Here is a 21,089-nt window from a genome sequence, read left to right on the forward strand (position 1 = left end):
GCCATATCCTGCCACATCCTACTCACACAAGCACCTCTATGATCTCCCCTACCACTGCACCACTGCGCCTTCAAGCTGGTCATTAATTTCCTGGATCAAGAATCTGAAATGCATCTGTTAGCTGCACTTGCTGTGTGTTTGTGATGGCTGGAAGTCTTGGATTGCCAGTGCAAGGGAATGCCACTGCAATCAGAACTTTGCTTTAAAATCCTGATGGAAATGCATTATTTTTTTATCTCATCCCATAGCTGAGATTGATAGATTTTAATGGGCCCCCTTATTGATCTTGTACTTTGCACCAGCCTACTTTATTGACCAATTTAATTTTAAAGGGGCTTATGTACTCTATAAGATTAAGGTAAATTTGTACATTCCTTGCACTTCATAAAACCTTCAGAGGCCAAACATTGCCATGAAAAGTGCTTACATTCTTCTGATATTATTGCTTTGAATATGAGAGGGTTTAGGGGATGTGTAAAGGTTTTAACGAGCTGCACATAATAGGACCCTCCACATAATAAAATAAGATTCTGAAAATCAGACTATATTAAGAAAAAGAAAGCTCAAGTGAACATATAAAAATGGTTTATTATATTTTCTTCGTGGCACAGTTTAAGTTATTTGCTCCCAATTTTAGTACAAATAGATTTGTGGGACTAAAGCAGATCACTTATGCACTTCAGTATAGGCATCCCACAGCTAACCTATTTTCCCAAAGTGACATAAAAAATCAGCAAAAGGAAATCAAGCAGTTCTGTGATATCATGCAGAGGAAGAAGTATTTCTGATAATGTTTAACAAAATTAATTACAATGGGACCGGAAAAAAAATCTGCTGCTTAAGAACAGATTCTTAGGTCTTCAAAGTAAATTGTGCTTTTCTTACTTTTCATGCTCAGCATAAGTATTTCCTGTCTTCTTGTTTCCAAAAACATTAATATCTGCATCAACAGTGGGTGGCAGGAAGAGGAAGAATTTCACCTAAGTCATTTCAGACACATCTTTTACTTCATGTCTAACACTCCATTAAGTGTCAGAGTTAATACTTTAAATATAATAGCGAGAAGGTAGTTATTAATCCTGAAAAGTAGAGAATTGGATCATTCTTTACTTTTATTAAAAGCAGAATGTGATTAAAAAAGCTTGTAGGCTTCTCTTAAAAATTGTTACATTTTTCAGAAAGGTCCAAGTAGATAAAGGAAAAAGGAACAAGAGAAAAAAGATTAAAAAAGAGAATTTAAAAGATATTTAAACTCCAGGTTATGAGACCAATGGAAAGCCATTTCATTTCCACCTTAGTCTTGGGCTTTGTTTTTTTTATGAAAGGATATTTAAGTCATTTCAGTACCTGACTTTGAATCAGAATTCTGAGATTCCAGCTCTGCTATTACTTTGCTCTGCATTCTCAAACACAGTGTTCCATTTCCAGGCTTAACTTTCCTTCCTACTTTACCAATAACACAAACTCTGCCAGCTCACAAAGCATCTTAGAGCAGGAAAACAGGAGCAGTGGCTTGTGGTGGTTGTGGTGCTGGCAGGGCTGACCTAGAGACTCACAGCTGCTGCAGAATTAGGGTGACTTAGTTATTTAACCAAGTAATGCACAAGTCACCTCTTTTGTGTGATAAATGATGGATGATAAAGAGTGACAGATCAAGAATTTCAGCCTCAGATAATGACAGACTCTGCAGTCAGGCTCCAGAAAGCTGTTGATGGCTCTGTACAATCTCCCAATTCAGAACTGTGTCTGTAGGCTCTGTAATAAATGTTTTGGCTGATGTCATTCACATTTTACTTTAGAACACACTATTACACAAGAACAAATAAAACACTAAATATTTTAGCAGCTCCTTCCCAACACGTTAAAAAATAAACATTTTTTTCCATTATTGCAGGTGTATGTTGGTTTTTTGGGATATACAATGTAAGTACACATGAACTTTGCTATTTACCACATCCTCATGATTGCAGCTTCCAAGCAAAAGGTAAAGTAAAAATAGTACTACAAATAATACTAAGCATCTTTTGATTTCAGACAGCTGCTCAACAATACAACCCAGGTGCTTACTAAGCCTCAGTTAGTTTCTTTTCAGGTGATAAGCTCTCAGCAGAGGAATTTTTGAGACCTCTGGAAAAAAAAAAAAAGGTGTGATTTTGAAAATTAAATGTAGAGTACCATTTATAAAGTAAGCCTTTCCCACAATTCTTTTCTAATACTCTTTCAACAAAAAGTCATAAAGACAAAATCAACCCCCATCAAGTCTGATGCTGCATTTCTACTGTGCTCTTTCTTTTATGATTTTGGATCCTTTGAATTTCCTCCATCTCCATTTTTTCATGTCTCGCTAGCCTTCCCTACACAAGCTGTTTTCAGTTTCTGTATCCTAGCTTTCTTCCTAAAGGCTGATAATGTTCCTTTCACTACAGCTGAAACTTGAAGGTATTCAGTGAGGCCCAGAGAGTGGATTTCCAAAAGAGGACAAACACAAAATAACTGTCTAGACATACCCTTCTAAAGCCTGATTCCGAGGCTTTACAGCCCTGATGGACAGTCCCTCTATGAAATTAACCCTAATTTATACTCCCTGCCTCTACAACAACCTGTGGCAATGAGCTCCACAATTTCAGTACTGCTGAGCAAATGTGCAGCTGATAAACACAGACTTATTACTCATGTTAGTGCCATTCCTGTGCTTGCTGGTTAAGGAATGTGTCCTTAAATGCTTATGGGATATGCACATTAGCCTGACTTTATCATCTAAGACATGCAAATTGGTCTTTATAACAGTGTAAAACCCATTAAGCCAGTGGAGTTTCACATGGACGTATGGTCTGCCCACACAGATTGAATTACAGGTTGAGGGCTATAATTGCAGCAAACAGCACATAATTACTGGAATGACACTCTCTTTGTTACCTCTGAGCACTGAGAATATTTCCTATACTAAAAAGGTTATTCACAAAGATGGTACAGTTCCCTTGCAAAAAAAAAATAAAGTGAAAAGCTACATGCAAGACATAGCCTATTTTTAATGCTTCCATTTGTCAGGAAGTGACAGAGGAGTCAAAGCTTCAAATTAGTAAAATAAGGTAAAAATGTACATGAAACTTCAGTAGTGTCTGGTAGTTGCATTGTGCAATTGTACTCATCAAAAGCTACCCTGGCAGCTTTTTCATTCTGAGTTAAAGGAAAGTATAATGATTTGTTTATATTTGGAAGTTCTAAGAATTCTGTGTACATATTTCATTTGACTGTATCACAAAAGAATAATTTATTGCAACTACCTAACAAAAAGCTCCCAAACCTGGCTGTTTTAATACCTCACTCATTTCCTTCAGAATGTCTTTTTTATATTGTCAAAAGATTTCCTGTCTGGAGCCCTGTTGCTGTAAACTTCTCGACTGTAACAGACCTCAGCCTCAAAAATGTCAAACACAATGGCAAAGGGAGAAGGGCACAGAGTGAGCTGGTCCCAGGGCTCCTCTGCACCTCCCTCTCTGGGTCACTGACTCAGCTGAATATCCACGTTTCCCACCACAGCCCACACTGCTGGGGATCCTCTGTGCTATGGCATTGGAGTGAAGTTCACAGGGAAAAAACAGCATCCATCCAGTTCTCCCTTTGGTCTCCTCTTTTCCTCCTGCTTCCCCAACAAGAACAAAGCACAGGAGCTGTAAATGCATAAAAAGAGTTGCATTTTGAAAGCTTGTTTTTCTTAACCTCCACCCGTAAGATGTAGTTGCTAAGGACTTCTGGGAAAAACGAGTTTTAAAGAATGTACCTGTATGTCAGAAAAAGTCTACAGGGATGATCTAGGAATATATGATTTTCTTTCTTTTTTTAATTTAAGGATTACTCTGACTATAAGCCAGGGAAGGAGAGGTTCAGTGTCTTTACACTTGCTATGTTATGACACAAATACAGAATATGATGCATGCCTAATATTAACTTTGATGGTAAAGGAAAATTCTGAGAACTCTAAAGAGGAAGATTTGGTTTGCTGTGTCGGTTTTAGCAGACAGGTGAGCAGAGCTTTCCCTGCAGCCTCCCCAGAGCCTGGCTGGGGAAGACATCTCATAAGGGCAGGAAAACATTTTCCTTTCAGACTAAGCTTCTTCTAGAAGAGAGAAGGCAAGATCGACCCTCTGGTAAGGGAAAACAAGAGCTCAAAAGCAGCTTTCCAAAAGAACCTCCCTGCTCTTTTCAGATGTGCGTGGCCTCAGTGGCTGTCCCAGCACCGACAGGGACACTGCATGGCAGGTAAAGACACAGAGGGAGCTGATGTGCTGGAGAAATCAGACTGAGATACACACGAGATGATCATATCAAGCACTGAGATATTACATCGAGCTATTGTCTAGTAAACCTGCAAGGAGTTTGATTCTAATTTCCACGCTAGATTGTCTGATACTTTTTGCTTGCTTGCTCTGGCAAGCTTAAGGCAAGCTCAAGTGCTTAGCTAGAGAAACGTCCCTTTTAAAAGCACAGTTTAATCAGCTGTTTTCGGGCAGATCTTATCCTAAGGAGCAGGAAGACCAGCTGATGGTGTGACAGGGCTCCAGTGAGGTGAGGAGAACTGGACTGAGCTAAAGCCCCCAGCCAGGGCTCTGGCTGCACACAGGGAGCTGTCCCTGACTTCCAGGGACACAAACAGGGACTGCCTGAGTGAAGAGGGTGGCTCCTCCTGGTCCTCGTGCCTGCACACCTGCATTTGCACACTGGCATAGGTTTAGCTGGGTCAGAGCAGGGCTTTGCTCGATCTCAGAGTGCACAGCCGTGTGTTTCTGATAGAGGTGTCCTGCTGTACAACAAGAAGCTCTGAAACTCACAGTGACTGGCACAGCAACAATTAATTCTGACATGCAAGGTTTTCTCACAGTGTGTGGGCTCTTTTAAAGCATTGGTAGTGATTTGGAGAATACAGAGCCATGAAAAAGAGTGCAGCTGTTTCACTTGCTTTTCAGTGGTTAAAAAAGACAAACAAATTATATGTCTTAAGTGACAGTCTACAGAGATTAAAGGTAATTTACCTTCCTCAAACCTGAGGTTTTAAAAAATATTACACAGCAGCTTTGATACCCTTCTCTGAAATCAAAGAACAATGGAAGCACCTGGAACCCTGCTGATTAAGAATACTGATTTCCCAGAACAAAAATTAGAGACTGTAATTTGAATCAGGCTGTGGTTTTAATAATGCTTAAGTGTGAATCTCGTTATCACAACCCAGGTTCAGCAGTTCTGCAGACCAGCTGAGGGCCTTGGTGGTGCGTGGAATGGGAAACACTGGGATTGCGGCAGGCAGGAGAGTGCAGTGCAAACATGTGTCCAACTGATATCACTTGTGTGATTAAAAACACTACAATATAAAACAATCATTGAGAGTTTACTTTTAATTTACTTTTAATCAGCTTTATTTTAATCAGAAAATTGTATCTAGCAAAGCTCATTAAATGACACTGTAAGGGAAAAAAAAGAAGCAAACCCAAACCTTACTACTGTGTTGGCAGTTTTTTTGTAAAGTTTAGAGTGAGTTTACAGCCAATGAGAAAGTTATAAGCAAAGAAGCCTCATGGAAGTTTCCATATATGATACAGAGCTGGATGCAACTCTGCTGTTGGGTTAAGGCTGTGCACAGGAGCAGCTATGGCTGGGCTATAAGCAGTACCTTGCCAAGTGACATAATTGATCACTTCCAATCCTGTGACAATACCCTAAGGACTCAAGGGAAGGATACTGCCATGCAAGTTATTTTTCACTATCTGTTTCCTGAGTAAATATTTTTACTCCCTCCATTAGTTACCATCTGCAGGATGAGACAAGTCAGTTTCTAAAAGTTTATCTCAAAAAGCAAACACTGCAGTAGAGCCAGTTCACCATCACTAACTTTGCAATGTTCACAACAGAAGTCATGACAACTCTTCTGTTATAAAGATACAAATCTACCAGTTCCCAAATCAAACCAATTAAGTGTAAATAAAATTAGAATTCCTCATTTATTAATCTAGATGCCCAAATTATAAAAATCAGACATACTTTAAGCACAGTTTAGTTTCACACTAGGTTTCTATTATATGTTATTGTAAGAAATTAGCAATGCTATTTACATATGTAAACAATAACTTTAACAATCCAAAAGAAAAAAAACCAATGTGTTGCACCACAGAACTGCCAAATAATATTTGCTTTCCATTAACATGGCTAAAAAAACCCCCAATCAATCAGTCAGTCAATCCCTGAGTTACATGTAACCACACGTATTTGATCAGGTTGATTCAGAACTTGCCCTTGAGAAGGCTAATTAGATGGAGTTACTGGTTATACTTTCAGGCTTTTATCAACATTTCTAAGCTAATCAGGATTTTTTTTCCATTGATATTAGTAAAAGGCATGCTTACTTATACTTGAAATATTTTTACAATTAAAACATTAAAACTGTAATATTTTGGTCATAAGAAAATTTACCATTTCGTTCAATCTAAACATATTCTGTATTCTGTCTGGTAGGAAATACTGAGTCAGGAACACAAATTTAGCAGTAATACAACAGCACCAGAAGGAATATTAGAAGACAAGGCATATGATGTCACACTGACACACTCTGTGAGTGCTAGAGGAGCACACGCCAGGTTGTGCTGCCCACTCTGGAAAGCTGCACTTAAGGGCTGCTTACCACTAGCAGCAATTAAAAGATGTCAAATTGAGACACAGAACTTGTTTCTTGCAGCATTCAGGTGAAGAGTCTCAATGATCAGCACTTGTGATGCTTCAGACAAAGACCTATAACCCCTTCCTTGCATTTCATGCCCACAAATTAGATTACTGATCCTGGTTCATAAATATTTAGGGAATCTTGTCCTTCTTGTGGGTGCACATCTATTTATCTGGTGATGTTTCTGAGGCACACAGGCAGCAGTAAGGCTGTAATCTCATAGAAATACCATCTACCTTTCTGTCTGCCCATGTCATTTCCCAAGAACCTTTTCCCTTCTTTGCTCCCACCTGCTTCTCTGGCAGAGCAGAAAATAGGAGAATACTGAGTGTACACTCAATCCTTATTATAAAGTGCACATACAAACTGGACAAGTGCAACTAACACAGAGCTGTGACCCACAGGCAGAAATTCACTATTCCAAGACTTGGCTCTGGATATTTAACCTCCTCTGTGTCTGTGTGTGTGTATAGATAGATATAGATACCTAACTATGTATATTTCTATTTGAAAAAAATTGCACGTACACACAGTTTTAAAGGAATTACTAACAGATCCAAGTAGTCAACTGATCAATATTGATAGTTAATGCAAATATAGGAATTTGATTTACATTTTGGCCAAAGAATGAAGTGTATACAGACATACATTAAATGACTCCAAAGATCTTTACAAACACCTATGTACAAAAAAAACAATGACAAAAAAATCCTATAGCTAAATTCCTTAAAAGACTGTAACACTGGTAAATTTACCAGAATACTTTCTGGAACAGCTGCACCTATTTTACAAGCCAAGAGCAAGCAGATTTACATTTTTCAAGGTCTAAAGGGGTCAAACTACTTCAGAGCTCCTTGGAATCCATAGTCTGCTGTTTGCCACTTCCAGATCCAACTCTCACAAAACTGCATGAGAAAGGCGACTGTTTTATGCACTTGACATCTGGATTTACTGTTGTTCAAGTGCATTTTAAATGGGAAAGATGAAGCTTTGCAAGATGTGTCAATGTACAGCAAATATATTTTGAAGAACAAAATATTCAAATACAGCTGACCAAAGGGAACAAACACTGAAGTGATAAAGGAATCTCCAGATCTCATGGAAGCTCATTAGCCAGACACTGGAGTGCTGGAAAGTTCTCACATTCTCTGTAGGTCATGGATTGAAAGCTGATTGAGTAATGAGGGAAGAGGCAAAACAGATTTAAAAGAAATAAGGAAAATTGGACTTCAGAGGGACTGAGAAATAAATGTTCTGCAGTGGAAGGGAAAAAAGTGGCAGTTTCATGTACAGCAGCAATTAGTTTTGTTCATAATGAAGAAATACATCATATCTGAACTCTGGATCAAAAGATCACTTAGCCACCTCTGTAAGTTCAAGTTTAAGTAAGGCTCACAATTTCATTGGGACTTTTTAACAGAAAATGAAACCATCAAAAAATGCCAAACCCCAAAAAACCAGAGTAAGCACGTGAAGAGATTTTTGGGGTTTTTTGCTCCTTTGTTACTTAGCCTTCTTTTTCTTCCATATATTGCTGGAATATGTGCCTCTAACTTATTACATTGAGTTCACCAATACTCAAGATCTCCTTGGAGCAGTATCGTGCACCTCGAATATCATGTTCTTAAAGATGTCAAAACCATGAAAACATATCTTCCTTTCTTATGAACAATTTCAGACACAAAAGTTAATCATAAACTGCTGTGTAAAAAAGGAAAGAAAAGGTCTGCTGTCTGCTGTACATGGCCACAGATGCACAGGATGTTTCTTCAGGAAAGTTAAGTCGGATTACTAAATTATTACTAAATGGCCAAACCCACTCTTGCTGTTTCCTTCCAAATGCGTGCACAAGGCTCGGGCCACTGCTGGCATCTAATTAACATGGTCCATGAACAGAAACAGGACAGAAGGAAAACAGACTGTGGTTTTAAAAAAAGTATCTAAATATATACTTCCCCCCCAGTTAGATGTGTTAACTAGTTTCTCTTTAAGCTCTTCAAACACCCTTTTTATTTCTAAAAAACTGCTCATTAGTTAAGGTTTCTGACAATATCGTATGTGTAGAGTTCCCCTCTTTGCAATTTCTTCTACAAGCTCTTCATTTAGTAGAGAAACCAATTTTTAACAGCTTGTATTTTGCCATTACAGAATTCCTAAATTTCAACTTGCCTCATTGGAACACCCTCTCTGATAATAATAGTTTAGCTCACAAATAAACACCACTTCAAATGAGTTTTCAGTGGGGTGGAGGAGTGTTTTATTTTAACTGATTTCTACTTGCAATTGAAACCCTTTCTCCATACTAAATCTACTTTTGAGACAATTGTATTGAGGAGGAATAGAGGACTGCAATAATGTTATTCTTCTGGCCTTGAAAGTCTATTTAAATCTTTTCTACAACATGATATAGACCAAATTGAATTGGATAAAATGTAGGGGGATTACCACGTGGCAGCCACACATCATCCCATTAATCACACTCTAACCTTTCAAGCTGTTCAGCACCCTCTCCTCACACATTATTGCCAGATTTTTCAGCAAAGCAGAGCGTGAGGAACCAGATGGAACCTGGTGGTTTCTGCATTTTCTCTACCCAGTGATTTTATCTCCTCAACTGTTTTTAAGGTTTCAAAGATGGCAATTGCACCTCTTCAAAACTGTTTACAGGAAGCTTTTGGAAGATTCACTTTCTTAGGTTTAGAGCCATGCAACTAGTTGCCCTGAGAGCTGAATTGAGAACCTGATATTAGGTAGCCTCTACACTTGTTTCTGTTTGGCATAGAGAGAATTTGACAATTTGTAGTTTTATTAAAAGTGGCTCTGTTGATGAAGAGAGGAGGGTGCATGAAGTGAACAGCATCAGGAAGTAGAAATACAGTAGGGGGAGATGAGCAGAGGAGCTATGGGATCATACCTGTGCAGCTTTGGCAACATCAGCAGCTGCTGTGTGTAAACAAGCAGCCAGGCTCCTTTTTGAAGTGTCCACCCCACTCTGTGTGAGCAGGGCCTTCCCTCTCCCTCCCCAGCTGAGGAGCTGAGGACCTCACCTGGGGCAGGTGGTCAGGGGCAGCTGCAGGCTGAGCCCTGGGCTCAGGCCAAGTCAAGCCCAAGGCTCAGGCCTTCCAGCTTAAAATAAAGAGAGAGGAATTCTGGAGTTTGTTCCTCTCTAGCATCAGCTGAGCAAGTTTTAATTTTGGACTCATGGGGAATTTAGTTATTTGAGTCCCATTTACAAGTCTACATCTTTCTTTGGATCTGCCCCCAAGGCCATTTAGTACACCAGAAGATTTACAATTCCTTGTGTGGATTGTTATTTTTGATCATAACCTCTGCTTGGAGAGACCAGAGAGGTAACTGAGAAAAATTTTCCTGGTGGAAGAGAAATGAGATTTGTGAAACAAAATGGGCAGCCAGCTCTTTTTAATTTACACATGCTAATATTAAAATGCTACATAGTGTCTGATTAGTAAGAAACAAATTCAACCAATTATTAGATGTGGTGTAAATGTTCTTTCCCTGATTCCCTCAAGCAGCTTGCTCCCTGTGATTAATTTCAGAAGCATTCCACATGTAGACAGACTTAAATCCGTGCATAATCTCATGAAAAATTGGGTTCTGAATTGTGCAGAGGTCAAATTACTGTTCAGACTAATGATTCGTTACATATTTGCTCAACTCCAGTTTATTGTGCCATGGCATCTAATGGCAAGGGCCTAAATTTATACGTTAACAGCAAAAGCAAAGATTTTGAACAGAAACCTGTAGGAAGTAGCATTTCTAGAGCTGCTGTGCACAGTCCTTTTTTTATTTCAATAGAGGGGTCACTGACCTCCATCATCATCATGTCTGGGCTCAGTGTTCCACTGTGCAGCACAATTCCTTGATTGAGAAGAGCTATTAGAAGATTCAGCTGGCTGAGAAATCTGACCTGCTGAACACTCTTAGCTACTTTATAATCAAATAAATGATCACATATATTCTCTGCTGACAGCTTATGGCTGTGATTGCAGAACTGCTGGATTTTGTTAATGTGCCTACAGTTCTTTAATGAATTGTTTCTTCACTTTCTGATTTGACTTCTTTAACAAATTTATCTTACTTTAATATTTTTCAGCGCCGTAATCAAAGTCAGTACTCTAAATTTCAGTACTGAAAATTGCACCCAAAATGTGTTCCCAGAATTCCCTTCATAAGCACTTTTTTTAACATTTATAACTCATAAATTGTATTTGGAACTTTTCTGGTTTGGTTTTGGTTTTGTATGTTTTTTGGGATTTGTTAATCTTTTTTAAAATTCTGGATTGTCACAGATGAGTTCAGACTTCACTTTTCAATTCAGGCAGGGTTTCTCAAATATATATGAATGTAAATGAGGCAGTATTAAAGTATCTTCTTCTGGTACTTACATATTGATTGCTTTTCTATCCCTTTATTTGTAACAATATTTCAAAAAGCACATAATTATCACACTATGAACCATGAATTTGTTTCAAGTTGCTGCCCCCCATTTTGAATTAGGCAAACTCTGTTTAGGCTGACACATAGATTTGCTATTACCCTGTTTGTGCTCTTACCCTCGCAGCATCAGAGCACACAAAAAAACCTCAAAAGCTTTGAGATCCTTCTTCCCCAAAAAGTGCTGGAATTGTGAATGAAGCTGAGCTGTACCTTTGAGCTTCATTTACCCTTTACCTTTGATGCAAGCAGGACAAGCAGAAAGACTTGCTTTAAAAGACACACGTTTGGCTGCTATAGAGCAAACTGATCAAAGGTATATTAAAAGCTCTATTCTGTTCTTGTTAAACATTATGATTTACCACTGGAAGGAGCTAGAGTAATGATGTTGAATCACTGAAGAAACAAGCACAGGGCCAGCATAATGGTTAAATAATCTGTGAGAAAAGGAAAAAGGGAATCAGTATCTTACCTGAAAGAAAGAAGAAGTCGGTTATTTTCCAAGATGCAGAAAGCTGTGGTTCTGATTTAGAAACTCTAATGTATGAAAAATGGGTTGTGTGAAAAGCAAGTCTGATAATTTTAAAATGGAAATTATTTTGTTCTGTTAAAAAATAAATTATGTGGGTGGAAACAGAGGGAAGTTAGCAGAAAGAGAGAGCCACTCAGATAAAACAGATTGTCTGTCTCGCTTGGTGAGGCTACAAGGTCACACAGAGGGACTGTTACCTTGGTGAGAAACTGATTCACTTTATGAAGCACATATTTTAGGTTGTTTGTTTAAAACTCATAATTGTCATCAGTATGATGGAAATTGGTCAATAACTTGACAGGAATAGAAAATTTTTTCCCTTCCCTTCCCTTCCCTTCCCTTCCCTTCCCTTCCCTTCCCTTCCCTTCCCTTCCCTTCCCTTCCCTTCCCTTCCCTTCCCTTCCCTTCCCTTCCCTTCCCTTCCCTTCCCTTCCCTTCCCTTCCCTTCCCTTCCTTTCCCCACAACATAAAGAAGTGGTTTACATGTCTAGTCCAGGGGAGGGTCAAATGAGGGTGTGCAAACAGTGGGGGAAGCTGAATGCCCAGCAGGGTGTTTAATGTCTATTTTATTGCAAAGTGCAGGAGATAACAGTTTGGTTTAGCAGACTAGTTTTGATATATAAAATTTTGGGTAGAGGATAATCTAACGGCTTCAGCACAGAGCATAGATTTATTCTTACAAAACCTCCTTAAGTTCAAGCATTTTCCAAAAAGCAAGTCCTCAACAAGTGACAGCACAAGGCAGAGGTGCCCTGGTGCAAACGTGGGCTGTAGATGGAGGCAAGAGTGGAATAGGTGATATTCCCAGGACACTGTGTGCTTGTTCCAACAACTTCTAAAATTGCTACCAGAGCTCACATTAGCTATGTAATTAATCATTTTATATATGTTTAAGACTGTATGTATGAGATTTTACATTAGGGTCTCAATGAAGGGAGGCTTTTCTCATGAGATCTCAATCACTGACATTATTCTTACACAACGGTCACACTAATGACACACCTAAGCTTGGTACCTCTCTCGATGCCAGTTCTCTTCTTGTGTTCCTCCATCATGACAGGTTTGGGGGCAGTTGTTGTGCTGTTTTGTGTTGATTGTTTTGTTTTGCTTTGTTTGGGTTTTCTTCCCCAAAGAACTGGTGTTTCTATGACCTGTTTTGCAGCTGTGGTTAGAAGAACTGTGTAATGTCAAGAGCCAAGAAGAGCCAAGAGCTTAACGAGCTCCTTCATATTTGCTTGTGTCTGGTGCTAGGATAGCACAGCTCCCATCTTTGCTGTCTTACAGCATCCTTAGGCAAAAGTCTCTGATGAAGCATCAATCACCCAGACTGCTTAAAATCCTGCTGGTCTCATTCAAGAGCCAGTCATGAGCTACATACCTTTATCCCGTCTTAATGTTCATTATTGATGTTGCTGTAAAAGCTTTTCATGCTGAATGATACGTAGGTGGTGGAAAGAGTTTTATGCTTTGGTGAGGCAAACAGTTATTAAAAGAAGAGAAAAGCCTAGGTGATGCCTTATGATTTAATGAAAACAGCTCTCTTTTCTGAGGAATGGTGCGAGGGATCTAACCCACACACTGCAGCACCAAATCATCTTTGGCTTGACAGGCCTGAAGGAAACCCTCTACACGGAACCTGCAAGTCACTCCCTGTTTCCTGCTCTGTATTGCTGCTGCTACAGCCTCTGTTGTGCCTTGTGTTCTGTACAGCTCTTTGTGTCCTACAGGGCAATCACTGTCTTCCAGTTCTGGTGTCATCTGCCCACACACAACACAGATCTCCCAGGGACAGCAGGAAGGCAGCCCTGGTGCTTTCCAAGGCTCCGTCCCCACAGCAGCCTGATACAGCTGACACCAGTGTCCCACTATTCACTCCCAGTCCTTCTATCTTGAAAGTTGCTCAAGCACAACACTTTGTTGAAGCTGCTCTTTTAAATCAAATATTTGGGAGCTGTGAGTACCACCCTGTCTTTTAAGAAGACATTCTTGCAATGGTTGGGATTGCAATGCTACAGCTCAGGAAAGAAAACTCTCTCACATGTCCTTTAGTGTTTCCTTTATTTATTTATTTAGTGTTGATCCCTTTTGTATCTCTGTAATTTTACTGAGGTGGCTCAAAACCTTCCCCTGGAAAGCTGCACCCCATTTATTTTTGACTGGTTTGGGCATGGTGGTGTGGGTGGGGTGTTAAACAGGCCCATTTATTGGGGTGGGGAGGCCAACTATGTTTCTGTAAGCTTCTTTTCTGATAATCCTCAGTAACATTAGTCTTTATTTAATGGAACAGAGACCTGAAAGCTTTTACTTGTAACAGTGCAATAAAGAACACCTGAAAACTCTTGATTCAAAAATATATCCATTTTGGATTATGGGATTCATCAAATGGCCTGCCAACAACACTGTACTGACAACAATGTTGACCTCATTGCCTCCTCACAATTTACTCTTTTCTGAGTAGCAGTAGTCAGGTGAAAGCCCTGCTAGCTCTCCTGGAACCAAATCCAGCTCACTGCATCCAGATAAAGGCTACAGAAATACGAAATTCTGGAGGAAGCTTCTCTGCTATACTGAGCTTCCTCAAGGACCATTAACAAGGCTGTAGAAAAAGCACATTATTCTTTGTCTGAAATTAAGAACAAACAAAAAGCCATTTTAGCTAGCCTCAAGCTCTAGTTTTTAAATATTTTGAAAAAGAAAAAAAATAATCTGGTTGAAATTATTTGCAAAATTATTTTTACTTACAAGTAGTTTTACTTATAAGTAGTTGCTGGTCAGGATGGCATTTTCCACAAAGAGTCCAGAAACTTAAAATTTATGCAGCCCATCTATTAATGAATAAAAAATGCACTAGAGTTTTATTTATATGATAATACCATTTGATGCAGAAGGAGCAATAATTCACCACTGCCTTTTTAGACATTCACTGAAAGCCAAACAAGCAGTTCTTATCTGGCTGCAGCATTTGAGTTAATCCTGAACCACAGTTTCAATTCTAAGTGTGAAGGTAACTATTGAATGCTACTACCGAAAATGGAATTTTATAGGTGGACTTTTCCTCCTGCAATGCTGCTTCACAACCCACACCTGGCTAAACCAGCAAGGAGGTCATGGTGGGAAAGCTGGCTGTGTTAACATCCTTATTCATCCTTGGCTGTCCTGTGCAGGGCCAGGGGCTGGACTTTGATGATTGCTGTGGGTCCCTTCCAGCTCAGGAGGTTTTACAATTCAGTGGTTCCTTGAATACCAAACTTCCTTCACTCATATGACTATTGATGAAGAGTCATGACTAACAGGTAGTTCTGTAGATTTAATATGAAAAATTAATCTGAAGAGAAACAGAGTGTGTGGGAGGAATTCCAGAAATCCGTGTTTTCATCTTCAAGTATCCAGAAAATAAAGGAGGAAAACCCTCCAGAGTTAAAGGAAATGAGTTATCCACCAGGCCAGGGTGCCATGTGATTGAGTGACTGTACACTTGGCAAGAGAGTTAGGAACAGAACATGCCATTTGAACAATTCTAAGGCAAAGAGAGCCTTTCCACTTTCAGGTACATGTGGGAGAAAAGTGTATGAATAATGAATTTTCTATAATATATTTCCCATGCATTATTGAAAATATTACAAATACCCACATGCTTTTTCCATTACATCAATGTGAGGCACTTAACATATTCTGTTGATCTCATTAGTGTTAAAAAATCATACTGGAAGTGTTTTACAGCTTACAATTATTTTTTTGAAACTTGAGATGACACACAAATATTTTAGGAGATGATTCATCGCAATATAAAATCTTTATATCTGCATTCCAGCATTGGGAGGGAGGTTGTTTCTCCAAAGGAATGAAGTAAAAATAAAGAGCATTTGCTAACTCATATTTTCAGAAATGCCTAAGTTTATTAGCACAGCTCATTAGTTTTTTGGTGCTCATCAGCTTTTATGGTGCTCTGGGAAGCTCTATTGGTGTTCAGTAATACATATGATCATGCTAAAGCTCCTCCTTATTACACAGCTACAACATGATGTAAATTCACAAGGAAGTTTCAGATTTAAGACACACATTTTACCTCATATCAGTTAGTGACTCATTTCTCACAAGTTCAACCCACTACTTCCCTTAAGAGCCAAATCCCAGTGCTGGTGGCATCTGATAGAATCAACTCCACTGTGTCAGTGACAACAGAAATTTTGAGCAGGTTTAGGATTTTGTCTTCTTTAAAAAAAAAAAACCTGCCAAAGAAGTATTCTGAAGTGTGAGAAAGAACTAGCCAGTGAATTTTTTATTCATTTACAAATAAATTTGTATCTAACATGAATCAGCATATCAAATATTGGATTAATGCCTGAAATAGAGATATTTAAAATAAGGCTAAATCTATAGGTATGTGAATTTAGCAACTACTTGCAGATGAGGTGAGCTGTGCACTAGCATTGTAAAGGGTTTGGGTACAGGCACCATTCACAAAACTCCTAAGAGTGGAGAAATATTTGTGATAAATTCCTCACTGCAGAGTTTTTAAGTAATGAGAAGCATATTCACTCCATTATAACTTTCCTTTATGCTGCAGAAGGCATTTAAAATTGACAATAATGTGAACCTACTGTAGGAAAATCAGCATGGATGTTGCATCAATGAGGTTTCACATAGCCCTGGGATCCCACTGATCTTGGTTTTTTGAAGACACTTGATATTTTCTATTGAATCAGTAGGTTCACAAGTGTAGTTTGTGCTGAGCAATAAAGGAGGAATGCAACTGCAATTCGTTGTTGAACCCCATTAGATACAACACGTTGATTAGTATTATCTTTTTGTCACAAGGCTTATTGCTTGAGAAACCCTTCTTTTATGAAAACAATCATTCTTGCCTTTAATATGTCCAAAAATTCTCTTAACCTTGTGCCTTTGTGACCTCCTTTTATGGTTTTATTGAAAATTGAAATCACCCACGATCTGTCAGTTCCTCAGTCTGGTTTCTGTATCCAGGGAGGTCAGTGATGGAACCTCCATGCAAAATTAAGAATTAGGTTCATAGGTTTCTTTTCCACTCAAGTATTTCAAAACTGAATAAACTTACCACTATAAACACTATGGAAAATGAAATTTTAGTTTGCTGGAAAGAACTGAGAATTTCCTAGATCTGTTTATTACCACTAATATTTACCTTGTCTAACAAAGAAAGACAGTTGTTATTGCTTTCATTATGTCCTCTGCATTCAGATTGCTCCCTGTGCTTCATTTTAAAATGGAGCAAAATAATTGTTTAAATCCAGGAATTCCTGAAATCAGAGAAGTGACAATTGCAGGTCAGACCCCTTGATCATGTAACCTAAAACCTAACTCAGAGGTGAGCATCAAAAAAAGGTTCTGACTTATGACCTAAAGCAGGAAAATTAATCTTTTTTTATTGTGGTTCTTAACAAACAAATACACTTTTCCTTTATTACCAAATTAATCTTGGTGATTTGTCTATAATGAGAAGTATATTATAGATATCTGTTATTATCAGGCTTCAGCTGTTCAGGTAAGTTTTTATTCAAATCCCAATTGCATCACTTTCAATCCTATTCTCTTAATAAAACTCACAAACAAACAAAACCCCAAAACCATCCCACAGTTGTAGTCTGTAAAAGATATTCGGAAAAAAGAAATGGAATATATCTTGTGGTCTTAAATACATCTTGTGTTCTTTATCTGACCAAGTTTTAAGCAAGCACACTGTGGAGTCCTACACAGGTGCAAAGAAAAGTAGTTGCTGTTGTAGAAGCTTAACAAGAGGGTGAAAAGATTTCAAGCAAGATTTTGCACCTTATTCTTCCTATTAAAAGCAATCAAGAGTTGTAGTGGTCGAAAATGAAGGAACAGCCTTTGGGGAATATTGACAGTTTCTCTCTTAGGCATCAAAAAATGCCCTTTAATGGTTGCAATCATTTTCTTATTCTGGAAACCTGTTCATTTGAGTCAGCCATTTGTGCTAGCTGTCATAATTAATTCTACTCCAAGCAGGATGCAGTAGATTATTTAGGGATCAACCAGATTATTCAGGGATCAGCTGTATAGTGCCACAATTAACACCATGCAGGAGTAGAGAGGGGCTGCAGCCCTTCAGTATCTGCACTTCCATTGCTGGTCCTCTCCATGCCAGGGTGGGTTGTTGTAGATCTTATTGTGAGAAATGGATGTCCCCTTCAGAAGTTTTTTCTAATTGTAAGAATTTTTTCCTCACTTGTGAGGAAAGGCCATTGGCTCCCTCTGGACTGCTCTAAGGAGCTGTTTCAGGAGCATTTTCACCACAGTTCTACTTGAATGACAAGATCACTCCATGTAGTGAAAAAAAATTGCTGTTGTTACCAGGCTTATTTAGTCATGGGAAATTTCTCTGGGAATATTTTTTTCTCATTACTGTACACACAATTGGCAAAGTCTGTCTGTGCAAGACTTCCAGCTCAATTTTGAAAACCCAAGAGGTTTGAATAATTCAGATAATCTGCGAATAAACATGCTGGCTTTGTGGCACTTATCTGAGTTGCCAAGCCTTTGGAGGCTTTGTCATCAAATTCTCATTTACCAAAGAGTTAGAAGGTTTGTTAATGTTATATAATTTATCACTCCACTGTGCTGGATGGTACTCTAAGAGCTTGGTTTGCTTTTCACAAAATTGCACTGATTTTAAGGCACAGCAATTTCTAACCTGAACGGCTCTAAGTGAAGAATCAGGCCCTTAGTGTTTCATGTGAATAAAATATCAGTGCTGTGAGTCACAGCAGCAAACTGCTGGGCAGGTCACATCCAAACCTGCAGTTTTGCTGGATTGCTGTTCCTCCTAGTATTTGTTTTAAGTCCTCTTTCCACTGCTAGAGCTCAGTGATCAGAGCCTGTCTGCAGTTCAAGTGAAGATTTTCATTGCTTTGCTCATCTGAAAAAAAAGGCAGGAGACTGATACAGGTAGAATCACTTTTCTTTTCTTTTTTTTTTTGGTCACATTTGGATATTCAGTCACAGCCAAATTTTAGAACTCTTTAGGCATGTGATTGTGGGACTAATTTGTGACTATAATTACTTTCTTTCTGTGTGCCAGCTGGGTAAGTAAACATTAAAATGCCAGCACAGGACACACAACTGTCTCTATAATCACAATTTCTGCACTTCTGGAATACCTTAAAGTGTCTCCAACAAGAGGAAGAACAACCAAACACATTTAAAACAATTTGACTTTAAATTCTGAAAATACTGAAGTTTATTATATGTCCCAATATCTATTTAAAGCAGTGCTCAGTTTCTTACATCCCTAAAATTCTGAAAGCTGCTGTCTGATAGGTTTAAAATAAAATTTTAGACTGAGCCAATGAGCCAGCATAAATCCATTCCCTTACAGAAAGGACATTATTTTGTGAGGCAGAGTCATTCAAAGCAGAATCATGGTATTTTTAAAAACAGCTTTAGTTGCAACCCCAGTTATCTCATCCAGATCAACTGGATCTGCTCAGTTTTGCTGAGCAGCTTCCAGCCAGTTTTAAAGACTTAATTAAAATCTTCACCAACACAATATTGCAGTCAAGGCTGCTCTGGTGACTAGAGGCCAGCCCTGCTCAGGTCCTCTCTTTAAGGAGAGAGAAGGCTAATGCAGAAGCTTTTGAAGATACGAATCCTTAAGGAATTGGATTCATTGGTTTTAAGAATCTGGAGTAGAACCAAGTGTCTGACCAATTATTTTTACTCAGACCTGCTAATAAAAATACCCCCTCTATCCTGAGGTTTGAGGCTCACTTTGTTAAAAATACTCATTGTCCAAGGAGCTCTAAAAAACTTTTGCTTTTCCTGAGTCAAACTTGGGTTTGGTATTCAGGGATACCAAACTACTCCTCTGACCCACACTGTGGCTCTCCTTTCATGCTGCTTTCCTTGCATGGCAAAGGGTATATTTGGAGGAGGGAAATACTCTGCAGAGAAGCAGATATGTGCAGATTTATACACCTGTACTTATATTTTATGCAAGAATGAGTTTCAGTTCTCTTATCACTGCCCTCAAGTGTCTCCGCATGGAGTAGTGAACAATGTGACTAATCTGCATCAGGCCATTCCCTTCCATCAAGGTTTCTTTCAGAGGCACCTGGAAAGATTTGAGTCAAGGGAAGGCATAAACTATCCAGGCTATCCAGCTGGACCCCTGGCTCTGTAACTGTTGCTGTAACACTGGCTGACTGCACGAGTGCTCCATGAACCAGCTGCTCACCCTTTCCCTCCCACACTGCATTTAGCCCCAGTACTTTACGAAAAGGTCACGTCTTTCTTCCTCCACTTGCTTGTATTTTGCAGGCCCATGCTCCATCTCTCTGTTTGGAACTTCCTTCCTTTTCTTCTCCATGCTTTTGCCTCTCCACCCAACTGTTAGGAGTTAACCTCAATGCCCTTCACGCATTAGCATTTGTTGTATTAAGCAAAGTACTTTCCTTTACTTTGATTCTGTAGGGTGCAAACGCACAGAACTGAGGGTTAGCTACTAATATGGTGTGTGGAACAGCACTTCAGCTTGTGAAACTGAAAATGTTAATGCTAGAGTTTATCATGTCTTGCTCCACACATTCTTTGTCTTTTCTTGCTTTGCCTTCTCTTTAGCTTTTCTTTGGTAATATTCCCCTGACCTAGAAGCCTAAACCTCACAAACTTCCTAAACTGAAGCCTACATCTTCCAAGGCAACTTCAGGTTCTCCAAAATAATTCCCTGCATAAGAAACAATCCTTTTTAGCTACCGATTTTCCCTGAGGGCTCTGCTTTAATCATACATGTGCTTCCCTATTACATCAGCATGTATTTCCTTCCCTGGAAGAGCCAACAGTTGGAGAAAGTCTGAGCTGCAGCTCCTGACCATTCTAAAATATTAGTCCTTTTACAAACTTTGGAAATCTCTGGTTCAGGGAGCCAGCACCTTCACTCATACTAGGTTGCTTCCCTTCCATTAGAAATCTTGCTATCTTGAGAGTTGAAGCTTAAGTGTATTTGGAATTCCCTAACACATGTCTTCTACTGCCAGAATCATGGCAGCAAGTGAAAGCAGAAAAAGGATTTTCAGACTTACAGGGGTTTAGATTCTCATCTCCTGTTTTATCAGTCCTATGCACTGAAAAACAAGAAAGGTTTGATGCTGTGAGATGGGACTGGGCACTTCCACACTGCAGAGCACCAACCCCTGTAACCTCAGGCTTTACTCTGTTTCACCAGATGTGGCTGAGGTTTGTGATTTTCCGTGCTCAGTCTTTGTTCAGTACCATTCATGGGAAGTTTTAGGATATAATTTCTGTGAGCAGCGGTGGTAGCAGCAGTGGAGTCTGAAATGGAGTCTGAAACAGCCCAGTGCAGGCTAGGCAGGTCCTACAGCTGGGCAGAAACAGAACTTT

This window comes from Corvus hawaiiensis, chromosome 12 (assembly GCF_020740725.1).
Source record: "Corvus hawaiiensis isolate bCorHaw1 chromosome 12, bCorHaw1.pri.cur, whole genome shotgun sequence".
Lineage (NCBI taxonomy): Eukaryota > Metazoa > Chordata > Aves > Passeriformes > Corvidae > Corvus > Corvus hawaiiensis.